This window comes from Triturus cristatus, chromosome 1_1, assembly GCF_964204655.1.
Source record: "Triturus cristatus chromosome 1_1, aTriCri1.1, whole genome shotgun sequence".
NCBI classification, from domain to species: Eukaryota; Metazoa; Chordata; class Amphibia; order Caudata; family Salamandridae; genus Triturus; species Triturus cristatus.
Genome location: NC_140579.1, coordinates 944,939,431 through 944,963,732, shown reverse-complemented (window position 1 = coordinate 944,963,732; position 24,302 = coordinate 944,939,431). Strand labels below are relative to the sequence as shown.

General features: G+C 43.5%; 1 pseudogene; it reads left to right on the top strand.

The window, feature by feature from the left end:
* The first annotated feature begins 2,461 nt into the window (after positions 1-2,461).
* The window catches only part of LOC146871338 (ciliated left-right organizer metallopeptidase-like), a 149,025-nt pseudogene continuing 127,184 nt past the window's right edge, over positions 2,462-24,302 (top strand).

The following is a 24,302-nucleotide window of genomic DNA, read 5'->3' as shown; positions in this document are numbered from 1 at the left end:
ACTCTCGCACAAATGCAATGAGGAATTTTAAAGGGTCTATCTGCTTTACTGTCCAATTGAGATCACTTGCATTGATGCAGTTTATTTACATTTCAAATTGACTGTTATATTGGTTTGCTGCTCCCGAGAAATGACCGCTTCTAGTGGCTAAGATAAAGCTCTGACCTCTCATATTTGGGCCGGTGACCTGCTCATATATCTCGCACATGCACTTTGAATCCCTAATACTGTTTCCGTCTCTGATCAAACTATCGACCTATATGATCTGATTTTCCTAATTGTTGAGCCGCTTCCATAGACTGAACCACATTTCATATTGCTCCAGGCCATACCTGTGTATGTTTTATCCGATTGTTTTTATTGTATGTATCCGATCTTGCTCTATCTCTTTTTATCCATTTCGATTTAAAAGTAAATGAATTGTATGCCATTTTAGATGTACTTTTAAGGTCAAACTGACCGAATTAAAGTTATTACTGAACTGAACTAAAATTAGATGACAATCGGTTACCCTTATGTCCCCATTTTTAGACCCCAAATCAATAGATTATCGTTGCATCATCATAAGGGAAGATATTTAACCCTATGGAATGAAATCTAACTGAGTGCTTTTGCACCGGTAAGTCACTAAAGTATTGAAGGAATGTATGGTTGAATGGGTTATAACTGGAGGTGATTGTATTTTGTTATATGAGATAGATCTCTGCTGGGATGTTTAAAGTACTTATGGACCCCTTGAGCCAAATGCAGTACATGTACATTTTTTAGCTCATGACAAACTTGTTATGGTTACATTTTAAAATGCATGCAAATGTACCATATTTTTAAACATTATTAAATAATTGGTTTTAGGTAGGGATTACCAACTATGTTAGATATAGGATGTAACCTCTTTCCACAAATATTTGTTTTTTATTATATACATATTTCTTTCAACCTAGGTATGTGTTACATTTAATTGTGGAAAGGAATGAACTAAACCCCTTGTCCTGAAGAAGGTGGCTTTAATGATGTTGTGCCACTGAAACGCGTTGACGCCTAAGAACTGTGTTAAATCTGTGGAAAGACAGCAGCAATACAAACACTTTATTCTTCTGGGTTGTGCTGTTCATTACTCCAGGACTAACAGTGTTAAGACAAATATAAGTGTCCCACCATTTTCCTTTCCAGGAACCTTCGTAGTGTAATGAGTTTTAAAAACATATTGTGTTACTAAAGCAATATTGATGGATTTTAATGTCTTGAAAAAACTTTTTTATAGATATTGTTCATTTCCACATGTTTTTAACATATAGTGTTATTGAAGAATACAAAAAATATATTTTTTTGAATAAGTGCTTTAGCATCCCGTGTAGAATTTTAACCCAATTTTGTGTGAATGTTGTTTGTGTAAAAATCAGTGAGTGTTTCAGATGTGCAATACCTCCAAAGGGAACTATTATTTTTAACCTTTCGGTCTTTCGTGCTCTGTCCCTTTGGTACGTTAGAGCCCCTCTCCTTGTTTTCAAGGTTTCCAGTACAGCATCACCAGACCCTCATGTCTCCCTTCCAACTGTGGTGCAGTTATGCGCTCCCCTCAGAACAGGTGCCTGCATTACAGGAGGGAGGCTGGCTTCTTGTATATCCTGCATACAGAAAGCTAATCACAAGGATGATATGTTCAACTATTAGGAGAGTGTAGAAAAAAACTGATATGTCCAGTAAAATGTCAAAGCTTCAGGAAAGACTTGCTGCTTGATAGGCGATGCTCTCTAGCTGATGTCAGTAGACTAAGGGGCTGGATGTGAAACTGGAAATTTCTTATGGTCTCAGCTTTTGGACAAGTGGGCTCTTCAGCTCTAGATAGCTTTGTGGCCCTAAATCTGCTTTAGAAATGTACTTCTGTTGTGAGTCCGGCTCCATCATCTGGGAGCTGATGGTTGGTGAAGATCAGATGAGCCTGTTGAGTGCATCGCTTTATTTAGTTAATTGTAGTGGTTAACATGGTGCTCACCCCTTCAGAACACTTACACAGAAAATAAAGTTTATTAAGACTAACCGTACATGCCTTCACTGCCAGTAGCATGGGAGTACTTGCAGTGCTGGCATAAAAGGTAGATAACTGGAGATAATGCCACGCAAGGCTTTTTGAATTCAGCACTTTTCAAGTCAATGCTATATTTCACAACTGACTGGCCAAGGCTTTTATGGCTGAAGAGATTTGGGCTGAGCCAAAGATGAGTAGACTCTCTCTTGGGTCTCTATGGGTTTTTTCTGGCAACCTTATGTAGATTTAACTACATTATTCAATGGAGGGTATTGCTGCTTAAGAACCAAAGCAATGTTTTGATGCAACAGAGGTGGGCAGATTTTCCTCTACATTTGGCAGAAGGTAAACGTATTGATTTTGTAAAACATAGTCCAGATCAGCATAAACGGTAACACACAAATACCACATTAGTGGTTGGGAGTCAAGAGCTATATGGGGCTCAGAGTAAGCAGTCACTTAAATATAAGCGAGGAGGATCCAGCTAAGAAATATAAATACCAAAGAGGATTAAGAAAATGCTGATCCATGCAGCACACTTTTGTAGATCCTACTGACAGAAGAGGTGGAAGATGACAATTTCACCTTCACTAGTTGATACAGAAGGAAGTGAATTATCTGAGTATGGATCTCATGATGCTCATGGATTCATGGAGACGATGTATGATGATACCATGATACATGCTGTCAAAGGTGGCAGAGATGTGTCGTAGGATCGAGGCACATGCCCCAGCCTGGGCCTGCCACACTTAACCGTTCCCAAATGTCAACGTTTTGTTTCACTCCCAGACAAGGTTGGTAATATTGTAGGAAGTTGTGTTGCATGATATACAAAGCAACATCTCTTTCCAGAGCTTAATGCAAATATGGTTCATTCTGGAGCTAGATTTCTGCTTCTTGGATAGTGAGTACTTTTAGAGTTCTGCTATCTTGGATTTATTTGGGAAGGATAACCATCTGGAAGGAGACTGGGCATCATAGAGTTGTCAGGAGTTCATAGTCTTTTGTTGTCTTTGCAGAGCACTGTCTAACAGCATAAACACATGGAGGCCGTCCTCAGCTTTAGTGGATTAGCACTCTGGCATTTAAGGGGTGGCAGTGATTTTGAGGGCTTGGTTTACCACTATTTCAAACTTGACAGGGTAGTAAATGATACGTATCAGGAAGGCAGAATGATGCTGCAGAATGTTTGTATGAAGGCATCATGGTAGATACTTATAAGGTTGTGATTACTTGGATCCTTCAGCACTTTGCGCAATGGAGAATAAATCACACTTCAAAAAAGTTCAACTCTTGGCTCTTCACTATATAATCTCATGTTTCATTTTTCATCACTCCCTCTTAAATTGTTCTGCTAGTAACAAGAGGCTTTTATGTGGTATACATTGCCTTTCTGCTGGGACCACAGCAGTAGTAGTTGAACCACAACAATGATTGTTGGCCTGTGATTCAGGGGTTTTAAATAACTTAGAACAGTAGATCAACTCTTTGATTACAGGCATGAGTGGACCATGTAATAGCGGAGTATCTGGGTTTTATTGACACTTACCTTTCCTTTCTCTCATCTATAGATTCCAGATGAGCACCTGGAAGGATACGCTATCTGGCCAGAGTATGGAGATGTGCCCCGAGAGGTGATGAAGGAGGTTGGGGTTGGTGTGACCAGAGCCGACTTCATCCTCTATGTGAAGGTGGCAAGCACGAACAAATGTTACAGTGAGGTAAGCAAAGACAATGCCATTAAGGAAACTACAGATGGTTCTAGGGAGAAAAGCAAGCCCTGTGCCATGGGGGAAAGTAGAATTGTGCCGTGAGGCAAAGACAATCTACTGCCGCTTGGAAACCATAGATTGTGCCATGGAGCAAAGCACATCTAGTGCAGAGTCCCAGTAACATATACCATGCCATTTAAGGACGCAGATGTAGTGCCCAGCTGGGAACATAGGGTACCAATGGGAAAAGCAAATGTAATGTTCAGGAGGAAACCTAGAGTATGCAGTGGGAACACAGAGACAAATCTAGTGCTAAGGGAGAAACAAAGTTCATGTCACGGAGCAGAGTAATTCTAGTGGAAAGGGGGTAGTACAGAACATGCCATTGGTCAAACCAAAACAAGTGAATTGAGAAAAGAATAAACTGTGCTATGAGACAAATTATACACAGTGTTATCAAATCCATTGCAATGAGCCATACCAAATTAGTTGCCATGTTTGAACCAAAATCTCGTGTTGTAGGTTTGCATAGTGAACGACATGCCTATTGTCAGCATCTTTCTCCTTTTATCACCCATCTCCTTACAGCCATCTGTCATTGCCTATGCCTCTTACTGTCAACTGGACCATACGGGACGGCCCAGGTGCCATCATCTTCTGCCAAACTCATCTCGGGAAGGCCGCCAGCCGCCATTTAGATGTGGTGCAGGTAAGTGAGCTCCCCTGTACGAACGCGTCCTCTACCCTAGGGTAGAGGGTCGTTATGGTATGCCTGCTACTGTCCAGTCGAAAGAATAAGACTTTACCAACCTAGATAGATTTATACTCTAAGAAAATCACCTAGTCCCGACTGCTAGCTTCAGGAATTTTCTACATGCCGCCCACATTAGTGAGTTAGTCAACATGACATTCTTCATCGATTCTCTTTCCTTGGATAAGGAAATTTAATTTCAGGAAGTTATTCTAGGTTTATGACTCAGTGTAGGGGTCCCATACATGACAGCTATTTTTATGAATAGCTTTTTTCTTCAAGTATAGAATCCTTTGCAGGTTCACAACCATTGAATACAAGTCCCTGCTCCCTTTTTACAGAATGTCTACTGTGCTTAAATAGGCACTTTTTAGCACTTTGGCCAGGCCTCCGTAAGCTACTTTAGAAAATAGTAAATTGCTGATTACTGGGATGCAAAAATATTGAATCGCCAAATCTATAGCCCACATTTTCACACATATCTAATTACCATTCAGTTGAAAATGATAGATTATCACAAGAATACCAAGTATTAGACCTAGGCTTTAGTCTTCCTGTTTGAAAAATATGAATCAATGTAATGTTTATCCCTATTATTGCTGCATCATCATCCCTGGGTAGAACAACACCGTTGACAGCGTTCCCTCCACCACTTAATCTGGTACTCACACAGCAGGGATGAAACACTACGCAGTGCAAACATGTGCTTATAATGTAGAGTTGTCAGGAGTTTGTACTCTGACTGTGCCCCTCAAACATGGTTGTGTACAGTGATTCACCCTTGGGTGAGGTTTTGCTCTGATTTACCTCCTCTGCTCATCCTCATAATATGCTTGGTTCCCATGATTCACTTCTTTCTTCCCCATGATGACAAGTGTGAACTTGTTCTGTGATTATTCCACAGATTCCTTTATGGCCCTCAGGAGTGGTTGAGCCCTCTGATATTCCTCTGCCTGCTCTCCTTCTGGTGTAATCTTCTCCCTGATGGTTCTGTGACTGCTCACCCACTCTGTGGTGTGGCATTTTCTTGACTGCTCTATGTCTGCTGTCCCTCAGGTCGTGCCCTGATCGCTTCTGCCTACTTTCCCCCAGGTGTGGTATTGTCCTGATGATCTTTGCCTGCTTGCCCCCAGGTGTGGTCTTGACCTCACGGTTTTCTGGCTGTCCCTCTGGAGTGGTTTAATCCAGATAGTTTGTGTCTGCTTCTCCTCAGGTTTGGTCTTGTCCCATCTTTCTGCTACCTCTCAAATGTAGTCTTGACTCGGTGGTCTCGATTTGCTCTTCCTTCAGTGTGGTTTTGCCCTGATGAGCTTGATCTGCCCTTCCCAGGCATGGTCCTTTCCCTTCAAGAGTGGTTTTGCCCCGGAGGGCTTTGTCTGCTCCCCCTAAGATGGTCGTCTCTGCTGTGGTCTTGCCATGGTGACCTCTGTATCCTCTTCTTTGGTTGTGGTCTCTTGTTCTTTGTGGTCTCTGTCTGTTGTGGTCTTGTCCTGATGGCCTCCGTCTGCTCTTCCTCGGGGGTGGTCTTTACCTCACGGTCATGGTCTGTTCCTCTTGAAGTGCGGTCCTTTCCTGATAGTTTCAGACTGCTCCTCCTCAAATGTGGGTTTCTCCTGATGGTCTCTGTCTGCTTCCCTTCCTTTGGGTCTGGTATTGCCCTCATGGTCTCTCACTGCTTCCCATTAGGTGTGGGTTTGCCCTGATGGTGTCTGTGTGCTCCCACTCAGATGTGGTTCTGCACTGATTGTCCTGGTGTGGTTTTTTCACTTCCGGTGGGGTCTTGCCCTGATAGCCTCTGCCTGCTCACCTCTGGGTGTGTTATTGCTCTGATGCATATGTTTCTGCTCCCACTCAACTGATGGCTTGTCCTGATGGTCTCTGCCTACTCCCGTACATGTGTGGTCTTATCCTGGTGGTCTTTGCCTGCTCCCTCTTGGGTGTGGATTTGTTCTTCAGGTGTGATATTGCCTTGGTAGTCTCTGTATGCCCTACCCAACGTGTGATCCTATCCTGATGGTCTCTAGAAGCTCTCCCTCAGGTGTGGTCTTGATGGTGTCTTTCTACTACCCAAAGTATGATCTTGTCCTGATGGTCTTTGCCTGCTCCCTCTCAGGTGTAGATTTGTTCTGATAGATTTGTTTTGGCTCCCCCTCAGGTTACCCTACATGAACTGCTCCACGCCCTTGGATTCTCCCGCAGCCTTTTTGAGAAGTGGAAAGATTGTACCTATGCCCCGGCAAGTAAGAGTATGGGATAGTGGAAAATATTTTTGGCTTCATAATCAGTCAAAACATCTTTGGGGGGGAAGAATGCTTAAGTAACATTTGTGATGGTAAAAATACATTTTAATTTTGAATATTGAGTAACACTTTTAAGTTATATTGTTTAATATGTGTACTGACATTCAGGCATTTTTAGAAACATAAGCTGAGATTTACCAATGCTTCACACCTGGTTTGCTTCACTTTTGTGATGCAGACTGAGCACAGAGTGTTGGTCTGGGATTGGCTATCCAATGCAAACCAGGATTTGTGTTGGAAATATCACAAAGTAACTCAGTATTGTGCTATGCACTACTTTGCACTGCCTTGCCTCAAGGAGGCATTCTATGGGAGGTAAGTACATGGACATTCCCATGCAACCACTCAAGGGTTTTGACACCAGTCCATATCTAGTAAAATTCATAATCCGGGATTTGCCCCAAACCCTTACACCTCCTCAAGGTAGGCAAAACGAGGAAAAATGTTTTTATTTTTCCTTATTCACAAACCTCGCACAGATACAATTTGGAAAAGTTATTAAAGAATAGTTTTTGTACTAGAACAGTCCATTCAAGCACAAAACCTATTCTTTAGAGAATGCACACAAACTTGCACTATGACACAAGAGTATGTGTATTCGTGCATAGAAGGCAAAGTTGCGCCAGCGTTGAGAGAGAGAGAAAATGCACCATATCTTGATAGATGTGTTGCATTTTTTATCTTTCCTTTTGATATACCATGGTTGCAGCACTGCCTTGCATCAAATATTAGTAAAACAGAACCTTTCTTTTTATGAGAGCTATCAACATTCTACAATGCCTCAAACATCTCTGCCAGGTAAGAAAACTACTAAGTGGTTTCTTTGCTTTAAAAGGACTATTTTTAATGGTATTGTATTCAGTAAAATTTTAGTTTAAAAAGTGAGTGGCGGGTAGAGAATAGGGCAAAGGTGTTTGGGGGCAGGGTGGTCCCACCCAGCGTGGCAGAAGCGGGTTTTCATGAGAGCTGCTCGATGTCACTCATGTTTGCATACTGTGTGTGCTTTTTTTTGTCAGTTTTATCTATAAAAGTAAGTTCTACTGACCTTTTATCAATAGTCTTAATCTTTCCAGAAAGTAATTTAAATTGTCTTAAAAACAATAGTGATGAATGTGTTGTAAAATATGTTTGATCTTAAGCAGTGTAGTCTGCTTAAATAGATTTTCTATATTGTTTTCTATTTTCTTTGCGATGTGCTTTACATAAGCATATTAACAATGTAAATCACTTCATATGATGAGTTAAAGAGCATTTGCTTTTGAATGTGGGTACAATTAACAGAAAAGACCTTCCTTAAAGTTAGAGCCGTCTTTATTTCGTACAACACCGTTAAGTAGGTTTAAAAGTAAAGCATTGAGCCACGATGTAGCCTACCACAGGGTCACTTTCATACTGTTTAGTATCTTTTTCTATATTCATGCTATATATTAAGACATGTATCTGTGTTTGTTGATCTCGCTGTCCTTTTACACGTTTTATACCTTGTTTTTACTCACTTCCTCCAGTTCACTTGCCCCAACACCACACTATAATCCTTCCCCAAGCCCCCATTCCCTTCACTCTCTCCACCTCCTTCCTTGTCCGTCTACAGTGAGGCATGCATTCACTAGTGTATTCTTTTATGTGCCTTTAGTTGATATAAATTGTTCATCTCGTGCAAGAGTGACAAACACAGATTAAACCGGCCAGGTCCGGACTTTCACCCCAGCAGTGATGGAAACAATGAGGGCACATCTCGGTGGAGGGCATACTGGAGCTCCACTTGAAAACCAGCTGAGAGAAACAACTGCTGAGAAAGGAAAGTCTTTTTCAGAACCAAGTACAAACTGTGAATGCCACCAAAAACAAGCACGACAAGCATTGGCAATCCCAGTAGGTCTGGCTTTGAAGGAATGTTGTATGGGAAGGGTATGCCCAAACATGGATCTCATGCTCACTGCACCACTGGATTCAAGCTAGCCTGGTTGATGAGGGGTGATACCCTGAAACCGGTCCCAAGATGCTTCTTTCTGGTCAAGGGAGTACCTGCCTCAGCAGTTCGGGCTGGAATGTTGCCATGGGGAGCAGGGTCAATACTGATTTGCATATGACTGGGTCTAAACTGGGGTGGTATGGTGAGTAAAAGAACAATGGAATTGTTGTGGGATTTGCCCTACACCCGATGACCTAACTGATAAGTCCGTTTTGGTGGTTTGACCACCCGTTCCCCCTCTGACTGGGTTTCTCCTTGTAGAGGAGCTAATGCTATTCCTCAAGCCCTCAGTGCTGAACTGTGAGGTGTACTCTGGATAGGTCAAATTGGGATGGTACAAACGGGTTCCTCAGCTAGGGAAATGATCGGGGCACCCGACAGAGGGAAGTTGTTTAATGCAATGATTGGGGGGGGTCTGAGCACAGAATAGAACAGTAGTTTCGGCATAACTTGGGGAGGTGTACAGACCTCTGTTGAGGTTTCAGCACCAGTTCCTGTCTCAGCTGATGCAGTAGTGCTTGGTGGGCCAGCTGCCACATTATATGGAGGTGATCTTGTGCCAAGGAGCTCATCTATGAAGGAGTCTTCCTCCTCACTCCTTGTTTCTGTCTCTCTCTTTGGTTTTTCCTTCTCTTTAACTTCTAGCATGGTATAGGCCCCAGCAGTCTCGATGAAATCCTCTCTCTCCTATCTCTGTCTTTTCTCATCCTACGCGCTTCTCCATCAATGAACCTTACACCGGATTTTTAATTTAAATTCCTTTCTTTTCTTCTCGCATGCTTTCTGTTCCCAAAGATTCAGGGCTTCAAATTGTGTGGTTTTAAGTTGTACATTCTTCTTCTCAAAATCTATTTCGAGGGATGTGGAAGGTTCCACTCAATGGAAATTGAAATTCCCCACCCTTAGACATATATTCATGTCATTGGTTAAGCCACATGTACATGTGTAGCCCTTTCTTTGCCGTCCTTTCTCTAGCTGGAGTACCATCAGGAGGAAACTTCTCTTCCTTATTGTCGTCTTTCTCCTCCTTTGACAAGGGATTCCCCATTTTAACAAAGTCAAAGCCACTCCCTGCTTCGACTACAAAAATGTTTCTTCAATAGTAAGAATGCTACTTTCTTCCATACAATAGTGAGCCCTCGACCTGCGAAAGTCACTATGCTCAGTGTGTCCACTCCCTGTGCAGTACGGAAAGAACCACCACCAAGCTCACATAATACACTCATGCAAGAAAGAGTACGTCTCTATTTTGGTGTAACTGATAGCTCATCACAGTACACCTCACTTAGCAGGCAAGTTCAATGTTCTGATTTGAAGTACCTCTCGTCAGAAATCCATGAATATCAAAAAACATAATAATAATTGCTCCAACAATCAAAGCCACATAGTAATTGCTCTTGAAATTATTCCACTGCATTCCATCAGTATACACCTACAATTCCCAACATGCACTGCTTCACAGATACCTAATTATCGCATTTCAGATGTTTTAGAAATGGGGTCTCTAGTTGGCAGTGGTTTGCACCCTGTCCAAGTAGGGGCCCTCACTCTAGTCAGGGTGAGTTACACACATAAGACAACCCCTTCTGACCCCTTTAATAGCTTGGCACATAACAGTCAGGCTTATCCCAGAGGCAATGTGTAAAGTATGTGTATAAACCACACACAGTAACACAGTGAAAACACCACAAACATACTCCACATCAGTTTAGAAAAATAGCCAATATGTATCCAAATGAAACAAAAACAAAACAACACAAATCCAACACATACAATTCAAGATACAAATATTGAAAGATTAAATGAAGTTCAGTTCTTGAAAATCAATGGTTGTTCTTGATCAGGACAAACTACTTTAGATGCTTCAGAAATCAAAGAAGATGCGAGGTGCAGGGGAGGTGAGGCATAAAAAAAACAGGTGGTGCGTCTGTTCCTTACTGCTAGGCAGAAGAGGTGATGCGCCAGTTCCTTACTGTTGCAGGAGATGTGATGCGTCGATTTCGGCATGAGTCCTATGATCCTTACTGCGGTGCAGTGTCAGTGAAGAAATTGGCACCCAGGGATGATGCGTCCAAAGTCAAGTCGTGCTGTGTCGATTCCTAAGCTCACGCGGCGGTGTTTCTTCTGACATGCTGCAACAGAAAGCTGGGGCCTGCATTGGAAGGTGCGATCGTTGCGTCAAGTGGAGGACATGCTCCGGTGCAGGCAGCGGCGATGCGTCCAGTTCTGCAGCGATGCGTCGAGAGGAATGACGCTGGAAATCGATGCATTGATTTTTCTTCTTGTTGCACCAGAACTCACTTTCAAGGGACCAGGAATTAGATTTTGCACCACTTGGCAATATAGGACTCTCAGCAAGAGAGCCCAGGTGCTGGTAGGTGACATTTTAGATGGCCCTTAGACTTCTTAACAGGAGGCAAGCTTGACTCAAGCACTTCCTTGGAGAACCTCAGAAAGGAGGATATAGGCAGCAAAGTCCAGTCCTGTCACTCCCAGGACAGAAGCAGCAGGCCAGCACAGCAAAGCAAACAGCAAAGTGTCAGTCCCTCCCGAAGCAAAACAGCTCTTTTTACTGGCAGAATGTCCTCAGTCCAGACATGTTCCGAGTATATGGTGTCACAGTTCCAGTACTTATACCCATTTCAGCCTTTGAAGTAGGCTAACATCAACGGAAAGTCTTTGTAGTGCACACAACCCTGCCTTTTCCTACCCTGGCTCCAGACACACTTTACTGCTTTGTGTGAGGACAGACACAGCCCTATTCAGGTGTCAGTGTCAATTCCTCCCACCACTCCAGCTCAGGAAGACCCATCAACCTGGTGATGGGCCATCAGGATATGCAGAGTACCCCTCTGTTCCCTTTGTGTGACTGTCTAGAGTGAAAGCACAAACAGTCCAACTGTCTTCCTGATCCATACATGTATTCAGAGACAGGCAGAGGCACAAAATTGCTAAAGTAGGAACATGCCAACTTTCTAAAAGTGGCATTTTCAGACCTGCAATTTAAAAACCAACTTCAGTAAAAGATGTATTTTAAAATTGCGAGTTCAGATACATCAAACTCCAATTTTCTATCAGCTCCCAATTGGCAAATACACTTAACATAAGATGTTACAAAGCAGCTCCAATGCTAACCTATGGAAGAGATAGGCCTTGCTGTAGTGAAAAACCAAATTAGCAGTATTTCACTACCAGGACATGAAAAACACAACTGTACATGTCCTACCTTTTAAATACACTGCACCCTGCCCATGGGGCAACCTTGGGCCTACCTTAGGGTTGACGTATATGTAATAAAAGGGAAGGTTTGGGCACAGCAAGTGGGTGCACTTGGCAAGTCGAAATGGCAGTTTAAAACTGCACACACACACTGCAGTGGCTGACCTGAGACATGTTTGTAGGGCTAGTCATGTGGGTGGCACAATCAGTGCTGCTGGCCCACTAGTAGCATTTCATTTACTGGCCCGGGGCACACCTTACGCACTGTACTAGGGACTTACTAGTAAATCAAATAGGCCAATCATGGAGAAACCAAATATCTTTACATTTTATGCAGGAAGCACTTGCATGTTAGCACTATTCAGCAGTGGTAAAGTGCCCAGAGTCCTAACACCAGCAAAAATGAAATGCAGCACTGAGTCAAAAACATAGGCAAAAACACAGGGGAACCACTCCAAAAGATGCCAGGTCTAAATTGCCCTCCCCCCCACCATCTGAAAGTTTGGAGAGCTACCCAACCTCTTGGGAGTTCTCATCACTAAGGTGGAAGAATCTGGAAAGACCATGAGTGTTGGCATGTTCTGTTCCGGGGCGGTGTTCCACCATAAAGTCTATTTCCTGTAGGGAGATGGACCACCTCAACAGTTTAGGAGTCTCACCCCTGATCTGCATTATCCCTCTGAGGGGCCTGTGGTATGTCCCAAACAAGTAGGGTCTATGATTCTTCAGCACCTAGACCACAGCAAAAGTTTCCCTTTCAATTGCACTCCACCTCTGTTCCGTGAGAAGAAACCTCCTACTAATGAAAGCTACAGGTTGATCCAGGCCCTCTTCATTTAGCTATGAAAGCACAGCTGCCACACCATGCTGTCAGGTATCAGTCTGCAATACAAACTCTTGGAGAAGTTAGGAGCACGGTCGCCAAGCACATAGGCTCTTTCAGGGTGTAAAAAGAAGTATGGCACGCCTCTGTCCAGATCACCTGATGGGGCTGCTTCTTGGGTCTTTGGGGTGTGCCCAAACCAGAATGGTGTCAACCTTTGGCTGTAGGGGCTGCACCTTGCTGCTCCCTACGTGGTGTCCCAAGTACACCACAGACCCCTGCCCTATATGGCACTTACTGCCTTGATAGTGAGACCTGCGCTTAGCAGGGCCTTCAACACCACCTGAAGATGATACAAATGATCCTTTCAACTGGAGCTCAAGACTGCATTGTTGTCGAAGTAGGCGGCACTGAAGTTCTCCAACCCAGCCAGGAACCTGTTGACCAACCTCTGGAAGGAAGCAGGGTCGTTCTTCAACCCACGCTTCGCGCTGCCTGTGACCTTGCCCTCTCAACAAACTGAAAAGCCATGATCATGATGACAAACCCAGGACGGATGCCAAGAGCCCCTGAACATGATATTTGTTGCAAAACCGAATACTGAACTTATGAACTTGAAATGATCCCACGACTGGGATACAAATTATCCAAAAGAGACATCCGTAGAAGTAACGAATAAGTTATGGACCCCTTATTTTTCTATTCATTATTTGGAACGATCTAAGAGTGAGAAAATCTCGCACAGTATCTCAAATGTACCAAGATGACTTTATTTCCGCCATTCATCCGTTTTGAACAATGATTGTAACCTTTCAGAATGTAATTTCAGTATAAATATTAGTAGACTAAAGAGGTCTAGTGCCACTTCTTCCCGAACTGATGATCCGAGGTCCCGATGCTGACGGAGAGGACGGTGACTCTACATGACGGCTAGAAACTCTGATTGAATTACTGAGGACCGGTTCTGACTTAAGATCTGACTTTTAGCCAGAATAGGTAAATATGAGAGAAATGAATTTGCATTTAATTGGCTTTTCATGCAATTTTAGATAAACAAAAATTCTGTTTGAATCTCTGTGTCGGGTGGTTATTTTATTGTCATGTTTATTGAATTTATTTGCATATTATTTGAAATGTTTTCGCCAGATCTATAGCAACTAGTAGATGCCATTGACCTCAGGGTACATGCAGACTGGTTAGGTATCGAAAGTGTTTCTCCTTATACAGGGCACGGATAGAGTGGTAGGATGAGTGTTGGTGTAATGGGCCCCACCAGCGTGTGATGTGTGTGTGACTGTGAGATCACTCCGTCTGTGGAAGTAGAGGAGAGCTCTGATCTGCACCAGCTTCTTGGTAGCAGAATGATGGTTAACTATTGTCTTGATCTGGCGAAATTGCGTGTATATAGGCTTGTTGATTATTGATTGATATTTGTACTAACACTATATGTCAAAGTTGTATTGAGTTTTATGTATTGTGTACGGCTTCTGGGACGTAGGAAGTCGGTGACAGTTCCGTAGTAGGGCAGAGGGAGTGCTGCTCTCGGAAAAAGGCGGGATTGTTGGACCTGTATGCAGACAGGGGAAAACGTGTGACAATTGAAGTTGCGCGTCGCATTGTCTGGGTTCGATAAGGTAGCATCGCTGTGTGTTACCATTAGAAACGTATTTTCTGTGTGAGAGAAGTGTATATGATAGCGGAGGTTATCTGTGAAATTCTGGTCTTAGGTCTCAGGGATCCGTATGGCATTCCGTTAAAGCTTATCACTAGAAAGGTAATAGGTATTTACTGAGCTTGGTAGAAGGACAGAGCAGAGGTAAGCGCTGCTTTGTTAACGTGTGATATAATTCTGTAGTAGGACAGACTGTTCGCTGTTCTCGGGAAAGACAGAATTCTGTGCAAATGTACTACATTTTCTGGTGTGAAAGTGCGTGAATGAGAAGGCATTCTGGTTAATTGTGAAACTCTTAGGAGCATTCCGGAGAGAACAGTTAATTGGTGCTTGCTAGAAGGGTAGAGTAGAGGGATGTGCTACTTTATCAACGGAAGTAACGATTCTGTAGTAGGGCAGAGGTAAGCGCTGCTCTCGGGAAAGGCAGAATTCTCGTGGGAAAGGTCTTTTGCTGTTCTGTGGCTAGCGAAGCAGACAATGGAGATGTTTGTATGTTGTAACTAACAGACTCGTAGAAGTTGAAGCAAAGTCTACCGAGTAGTGTTGTAAAGTCTTGTAAGGGTAGAGGAGAGAGACAGGAGACAGGAGCAGAAGCTGCTGCAGCGACTGCTGACGTCAGGGAGACCGCGCTGTGATTGGACAGTGGGTTGGAACGGTGGAAGTACGGTGATTGGTGTGCTAGTGTACGCTGCGCAAAGTTTGGAAGACGTACAGGGTGACGTAGACGCTCCAGGATTGGTGTGTTGGTGTGAGTCGCGCTGGGATTCGTGGACTGAGTTAGTGACGTAGACGCTCCAGGATTGGTACTTTGGTGTGTTGGTGTAAGTCGTGCTGCAATTGGGCAGGAGATCGTACAGTTGTAGGAAAAAAAAAAAAAGGTTGTGGAAAAATAAGAAAATGTACTACCACGCTGAGGAAAAGAAAAAGAAATCCTTGCTTAGTAAAGTAAAGAACTGGTTTGACAAGGATAAAGATTTTGTGACTAGGGAAGGACAGTTACTTCCTCCGATAAGAACCCCCGCATCCTTCATGGTTGCAAAGTATGGGTATCATACATGTATTTGGTTAGATAACTGGGTGAAGTATACGAAAGAGGATGGGGTTTTAGCTTTCCCGGAACATGGCTCATTTAATCTGGCCATACTGAGAAACTTACGGGAGCGGAGGATGTGTCTAGAGCCTTGGCCTAGGCCGACGCAATTTGAGGCATTAACTGAATGGGAAGATGAAATGCATGATCGAGAAACGCAGAGGGGTGGAGGGAGTTACCGCTATATGTTCGGGCGAAAGTATGATCGCGAAACCCATCACGACCGGATGCGACGATGGCGAGATGCTAGTATGACTGAGGGATTATATCCTATGAGAACAGCAGAGGAGACAGAAGGGAGAAAGTGTACAGAGAAAGAACATAATGTAGAAACAAGGAGATATGGGGCGAATGAGTCTGATGACGATGTCCTAGAGGACATGCTCTATAAAAGACCACCCCCGTATAGACGAGAACCAGAGATAGGAACAGCAGTGACCCCAATGAGACACCCTGCGGATTATTAAGACAGAGGGTACCACCCCTGGGTTGAAAAGCGGTTGTTCTCTGGTGGTAAGAGAAAGAGAGAGGGAAAGAGAGAGAGAAAGAGAGAGAGAAAGAGAAAGAGAGAGAGAAAGAGAAAGAGAAAGAAAGAGAGAAAGAGAGATAGAGAGAAAGTCAGGGAACTAACTAAGAATCTTGAAGCAGTCACGGTGCCTGTGACAATAGGTCCGGTTATGCCGATTTTTGACAAGCAGAGGACGGGCGAAAATGGTTTGACAGTTCCATATGTGGGTAACAGATTGATTGTTCCTCTGGAGCAGGCAGTAATGAGAGCAGAAGAGACACAGAGGAGAACAGGAGAAAATCAGTGGAGACATACCATATGTGGAGGAGAATTGAGTGTGCAGACTAACTCAAGTTTGAACTCTGGATGTGTGGAAGGGAACAGGGAATCAATCCTAGAGCCACAAAGAGTGTCAGAACCAGGGGGTGCAGAAAAATCTGTGGGAATAACTGCTGAGGATTTGAATGATTGGCTGAAGGCTTTGCAGAGGAAAGAAAAAGAATCCCAGGGAATTGATGTAGCCAGGCTACGTATGGAAATGGAGGAGATGATTGTAAGAACAATCCCTACAGAAACGCTGAAAAATTATCAGGAAGGGGAGATTCTCTTCCTGTGCAAGAGCATCACATGGAGAGCAAAGAATATACATGACAGGTTGAAAGGAATAGCCAGTGAAATGGGGATCGACATGGACAAGGTAAAAGCTTTACAAAAGCCTTACCGAGTGGATTTCACAGATAAAGACATTGAGAATCTGAACAATGCAGGCCGGACAGGACAGATTAAGGAGATGGTTGCTTTGCTGAGAAAATGGGGAGATGTGGAGAGATGGAAAGACAGATGGTACAGAAAGCGAGAGGATGGGATAGATAGAACTTACTCGACATTCCCTCTGAAAGAAAAGGAGAAAGCAGTGACAGCCTATCCTATGAGGGAGATTCCAGGAGGTGGGTATGTACATGTCCCATGGACCAGACAGGATATTTTGTCATTTACAAATGATTTCCCTCAACTAAGGGAGAAGCCCGTCGAGTGGTATAGACAGGTCGACAGATTTGTGAAGTTCTCAAAAGTACTGTGGATTGACCTGAATAGTCTGTTTGATATAATTGTACCAGCAGACCTGTGGGCAGAATGTAAAATAGTCATCAACTGGCCCACTAAGGAATACCCAAGAGATCCAAAGACAGGAGCTCCAGATCCGGAGGTCATGAAAAAGTACGAACAGGTTATGGCCTTCTTGAAAAATAAGGTACCCCCCAAGGAAACAGATTGGGTTCAAATAGATCGAACACATCAAGAATTGAAAGAATCAGTCCATGCATATTATGAAAGACTAATATTAGCTTTCAAACAGTTCAGTGGAGATGAACATCTGGGTGACAAGGACCTGAGCCATTTTGTATATAGATTTGTGTATGGCTTGCGGCCTGAAATCAGTGAAATGATTAGGCAGCATACCGTAGACTGGCAGAGCAAGAAGATTGATGAGATCCTGAGACATGCAAAATACTTCAGTGATGAGATTGAGGCAAAGCAGAGGAAACTAAAAGAAAAGGCAATGTGGGCACAGGTGAAAGTGGCAGAAAGACAGGAAGCTCAGTTGGTTGAACAAGCAAATAAACCAGGAAATAAACCCAGGTTTGGTCCAGGAAAAGGGAAAGGAAATATAGAGGAAGCCAAGAAGAAATTCCCATGCCACAACTGTGGAAAATTAGGGCACTGGAAATCCGAGTGTAAGAATCCACCGTCTACTAATGATGACAATCCATCATTGAATTCACAGGTGCAGAGTGAGGGGTGTGGTCAGCATCAGCAACAGCAGAAGGCTGCTAAGCAGCAGAATCAGGTGCCAAAACCACCCTTGCCGCAGAGAAGAGGATCCCAGAAGTACAGCCAAGAGTCGGGGTTCTACGATGAAGAGCAGGTAATCAAGCCAAAACGCGCAAGCGCTGTATCTCAATACTGGCTGAAAAATGAGGGAAGTGACTCTGATGGAGACTTCTGACGGTGCCGAAGAGAGGAGGAGGAGTGCGTACTTGGCGCAACTCTAGAAATAGACCAGGCAGGACCTTTTGTAGATGGGAAAATTAATGGTGAAAGTGTTACTTTTCTAGTTGACACAGGAGCCACGAGATCGACTGTCAGGTCAGCTGATGTAAAGAATCTTCCTCTCTCGGATGAAGCAATCCAAGTAGTTGGTGTGTCCAACACACAGATTAAAACTCTTCTTACTGAACCAGTAAGGGTTAAAATAGGGAAATTCTCAGAAATGCACCGATTTGTGGTGTGTGACACTAGTCCTGTGAACTTGCTAGGCAGGGACCTGCTGTGCAAGATGAATTGCACTATTTTCTGTACTCCAGATGGAATAGCCTTTGAAACACCAGATGAAGATGTTCTATACAGAATGACCATGGATAACAGGGAATGTGAGGCTTTGGGAACATATGCTATATTTAATCCAGATGCATTACCCCCAGAATTGAAACAGACAGTGAAGGCAGCAGTTTGGGATTTTACTGGAGAAGATGTAGGTCTGATGAGAAATGTAGATCCAGTAAAGATTACTGTAAAAGAGGGAGTGGCTTACCCAAACATTCCGCAATACAGACTGACACCAGAAATAATTGAAGGAATAACACCCATAATTGAGAAAATGATTCAGCAGGGGGTGTTAAGAGAAATATTGAGCAGCCCATGTAACTCACCAATAATGGGACTGAAGAAACCTAATGGAAAGTTCAGAATAGTACAGGATTTGAGGAAAATTAACAAGATTGTTGTGTCATGTTGTCCCATTGTGCCAAATCCATCAGTGATTTTGTATCAGATTCCCCATGATGCAGAATGGTATACTGTAATTGATTTGTGTCATGCTTTCTTTTCAATTCCATTGCATCATGACAGCCAGCCAATATTTTCTTTTAGATTTGGAGAGCGTATTTTGGCATGGTGCCGAATTCCACAGGGGCATACAGAGAGCCCTTCCATATTTAATCTATTGCTGAAGAAATCTCTGGAAAGTCTAACAATGCCTGAAAATTCAGTTTTGGTCCAGTATATTGATGACCTGCTTGTGGCATCAAAAACACGTGAAGCTTGTGAAGTAGACACCATTGCTTTACTGAATCATTTGGCAGATGGAGGATTAAAAGTATCTCCAGCCAAATTGCAATTCTGCAAGAAAGAAGTTCAGTATCTGGGACATACTATTGAGAAAGGCCTGAGGAAAGTGACCATTGACAGGATTAAAATCATTAGAGGAATGAGAGCCCCAATGACACAAAGGGAAGTGAGAATGTTCCTGGGAATGGTGGGTTACTGTCGTCAGTGGATAAGTAACTTTTCCTTGATTGCCAAGCCATTGATTAAATTGACCAAAAGTGAGGTGAAAGACCCATTAGAACTAAACCCAGAGGAAATGGCAGCATTTAAAGAGTTGAAGAACAGACTATGTGAAGCTCCTGCCCTAGGAATGCCAGATTACGAAAAAGAATTTGAGCTGTACTGTAGTGAGAGAAATGGATGTGCACTTTCAGTGTTAATCCAGAAACATGGACGTCTGAGAAGGCCAATTGCCTACTTCTCATCAACACTTGACCCAGTAGCTGTGGGTTTACCAGGTTGCCTAAAAGCAGTAGCTGCTACCTGTAGAAGTCTGGAACAAAGTGAGGGAATCATAATGGGATATCCTGTACGGGTATTCGTACCTCATGATGTGGCAATCCTTTTAACAAGGAGCCGGACACAGTTCATGTCTCATAGTCGGCTGACTAAATATGAGAAAGTCATTCTTGGTGCAACAAATGTGACCCTGGAGAGATGTGTGAATGTAAATCCAGCAACACTGTTGCCCGATGCAGAATGTGTGGGAGTGAGGAATGAAGTTGATTATGACTGCCTGGATGTGCTTGATTACTGTACAAAACCAAGGCCAGACATAAGTGATCTGCCACTGCCTGAGAGTGATCATGTGTTGTTTGTGGATGGATCCTGCTTGAGAACGGATGAAGGAACGCTGAGTGCTGCATATGCTGTGTGTACAGTTTCAGGAGTTGTGGAAGTATCATATTTGAAAGGAGTTAAATCCGCTCAGGTGGCAGAATTGGTGGCACTAACAAAAGCCTGCAAGATTGGGAGGAGTGTGAGAGTGACTGTGATGACTGACAGCCAGTATGGCTTCGGAGTTGTCCATGATTTTGGCCAGCTATGGCTACAAAGAGGTTTCCTGACCTCAAGTGGAACTCCCATAAAGAATGCTGAAGTGGTTGGAAAGCTGCTAGAGGCGATACAGCTGCCTAAAGAACTAGCAGTTGTAAAATGTGCTGCTCATGGTCAAGGTGATGATTTTGTCACCATTGAGAACAAATTCGCTAATGACATAGCACAATACTGTGCAAGAAACAATCATTCCATTAATCGGAGTAAAGAAAGAGAAATGTCTTCTTGTTCATTAATGTTTACTAATGAGGTGGGAACATGGGAGTAAGTGAAACAGCTGCAGGATGAGGCAGGAGATGAGGAAATGAAAGATTGGGTGAAAGCTGGTTGTGCACCAAGGGAAAAAGATCATGTGTGGGTCTATAGGGATGGAAGACCAGTCATGCCAAATAGCATGCTATCAACAATGGCAAGGATGTATCATGGCCAAGGACATCTGGGAAGGGATGCTATGATAAGGGCCTTTAAGCAGACCTGGTACAGTCCAAAATTCAGGCTGATAGCAGAGAGTCTTTGTCAGAGATGTCTGATATGTCAGCAATTCAATCCTGGGAAGAAAACATTGGTGAGCCTAGGAACAATAGGCAGGGAGGGAGGACCCTTCACAAGAATGCAAATAGAATTCATTGAAATGCCCCCAGTCAACAGATTGAGGTATGTTCTGGTGGTGGTCTGTTTGTTCTCCAGGTGGGTGGAGGCATATCCAACAAGAAGAAACGATGGGATAACAGTGGCCATATTACTGTTAAGAGAGTTCATCCCAAGGTACGGGTTCCCAGTAACCATTGTATCAGACAGAGGAGAACATTTTTATAATGAAATCATGGGTCTAATCTGTGAAGCATTGAGTGTACAGCAGAAGCTACATTGTGCTTACCGACCAGAGGCTTCTGGTGTGGTTGAACAAATAAATGGTACCATCAAAAACAGAATTGGCAAAATGTGCCTAGCCACAGGAATGAAATGGCCCGATGTCTTGCCTCTAGTCCTGATGACCATTAGGTCTACTCCAGACAGAACAACAGGTTTGAGTCCACATGAAATTATCATGGGACGTGCTATGAGACATGCATTTGTACCAGTCAACAAGCTAATGACTATAACTGATGACATGATTTTGGATTACTGTAAGGGCCTGGCTGTCGCAGTTCATTCTGTGTTTCACCAGGTTGGAGAAGACGCCACCACACTTGAAAAGAAACCAGCCCATGATCTGAGCCCAGGGGGCTGGGTAAGGATAAAAGTCCACAGAAGAAGGAATTGCCTGGTTCCAAGGTGGGGATGGCCAAGACAAGTTATTTTGACCACAACGACTGCTGTGAAGTGTGCTGGAGTGAAAAATTGGATACATGCAAAGTCACACACTGAGAGTTCCAAATCCAAGAGACGGCACTGGAAAAGAATACTTTGAAGAATCAGATTCCAGTGATGAGGCAGACAGCGAGACAGTAAGAAGGAAAAAGAATCCTGAAAGTGGGGAAAGTGAGTCAAGAGAAATTTTTATCCCACCAGAAGAGGTTCTGAAAAGAACAGTGCAAACCGCAGAGGCGAGTTCAGATTCTGAAGAAGTTCCTGAGGTTCCAACTAACAGTAACCAACAAAAAAAGAAAGAAAGAAAAGAAAAGAACATTCCAATAGAAGTGACACCTGAATCGAATGAGGAAATTGGACAAGTTCCACCTGAGATAAATATTGAAGAAGAAGGGACAAACAAAGACAGAGAGGGACAAATTACGGAAAAACCCCGAGGAGGTGTAGGGAACATCAACAATAAGCCAGGTGAAGGGACAAGCAGACAGCAAGAAGATTGCGTGTCGGAGACCCGAGGAGGGACAGAAGTAGGGAAATCTCAATTGGTGGAAAAAGAGACTGTTGGAGAAAAGGAAGTTGTTGGAGAAAAGAAAGCTGTTGATGAACAAGAGGCAACTGAAACAGAGTCTGATGAAAGTGACAATGAGATACATGGAGGACGAGTTCTGAGAAAGAGAACTTGGCTTGGAGAAAGAAACAATAAAGAAGGAAGACAAAAGAGAAATGCTAAAGGAGATCTTTGGGCAAATAAGATAAAGAGACTGAGGTATAGACTGACACGAGTTAACTCTTCGAAAGCTGAATAAGTGAGCGAAGTGTCAAGTCAAAATCCCACTAAAGAAGAAGAAACAAAGATACCTGAGAGAACTAAAAGAATAAGGAAACCAAACCAGAGGTACAAGTCACCGGAATGGACGTATGTGGCACTGCCTGAACAAGGAGAAGAAGCAGACAGTCAAGGAAGTCCAGAGGAGGCTTTACTGAAAGAGGTTGCTGAAGAAGAGGCTGTGGGAATCCTGAGAGTTATCTTGTCCGACATTGGAGAAGAGACGGATGTTCAGGACCTGATACAGTTTGATCATGATGAAGAAACAGTGAAAAGTGATGAAAACCCAAATTGAGTAAAATCCAAGGAAGACACTTGAAGAAGAAAGTGAAGAAGTAAAATTAAGAACTAATAGATTGTAATAATCTGGTGGGTACTTGCTGCCCTAAAAGGTTCGGTAGAGGAGTAGAAGAGGCTAAGTCAAAAGACACGGTCAAATTAATAAAATGGCTAACACTGAGAATAATAAAAGTAGATGTACCTTTCTGAGAAGATGGTGCAAAATGTGCTGCTGCTGTACAGGTTTATTAATGCTGCTTTGGAGCGTGCTTGCTCTACTGATTTCTTTTAGAGTCACTATAGACACTTTAGAAGGTCATACTGAGAACAGAACTAATATAGGGAAGAGTTCACAGAAGATAGTACCAACTAGAACTAGCAATGTACATATACATAAGGATAGGTCAATTAATGATTTTTCTAGCAATGTTTTTTCTAAATTGTTATATGAATACGTAAAGACCATGGAAGTAAGGGATTGCTACGTTTGCATGCAATTACCTGCCTCTGTTTCGGAAGGAGTGACTTATCATCATCTTCCGGCTACGTATGGAATTTCATGTAGTGTGTTGATTAGTATATTTTATCAGTTAGGGAGATTAGATTATTGTAGGAGAGTAGGGTCTGCTATCCTATGGTCACCCCAAATTTTTGCTTTTTGCTTCACTGGTTTTTGACATATTGAGGCTGTGGGCCTGCCAATCAGACCCCCAGCCTGCTGTTCTCTCTACTAAATTACAACTATGCACCCTAGGTGCATAACCAATTGGAAGTGGATCACCCTGTCAGCCCCTGTACCAGTGTACACTAGGTACCCAGGGCATTGGTGTACCCAAGGCCTGCCAGGGGCTGCAGCATGTATTATGCCACCCCAGGCTTGGCCTAACAATCTGACACAACTGGCTGATCACTCAGCTGGGGTAAGTTGGTGTAATCACCTCTTACTTAGGTGTAGTATACCTATACCTAACCTTAAATGGGACACCTGGTAACCTATGAGTCACTCCTATGGCAGGCCTTAACAATCCTGAAGGCAGAGTGCTTGGTTCCATGTGAGATGGTGCTCTGGCATGAGCTGAGCCTGTCTGCAGTGGTCGGAACAACTTCCTTCTACTGTTTCCAGATATCGTCATACCATATACTCTTAAGTGCATTATGAACCTCGCGGTTAAATGCTATCTTTGGTTTGGCTTTATCAATACATGTCGAGTAAGGTGTCATACGAATTGGAATACTAACCCCTCGCCAATTCTGGCGACGGGGTTAGCATTCCACCCTTCTAGAGGGACACGACATGTACAGTACCTGAAACCCGGGTAAAATCAGACATAGCCTCAGCTCCACGAAATGGATGCTGCCACCACAGACACAAGTCTGCCCTCCTGCTGCTGGGAGTCCTTCCAGCTTGGGAGGTGTGGACAAAGGGTTTCCTGCCAGGGGAGGTGCGTGCACCACCCCAGACAGGATTTTGTGTATTGGTCAGGTAGGGCTTGAAAGAAACCAGACATGCCTGTGGCTCACAAGGAGCCTCGGTGCATATGCCAGTTCAAACCGGTCCTGGGGCACACCAGTCCCGGGCCTGGGGCGAG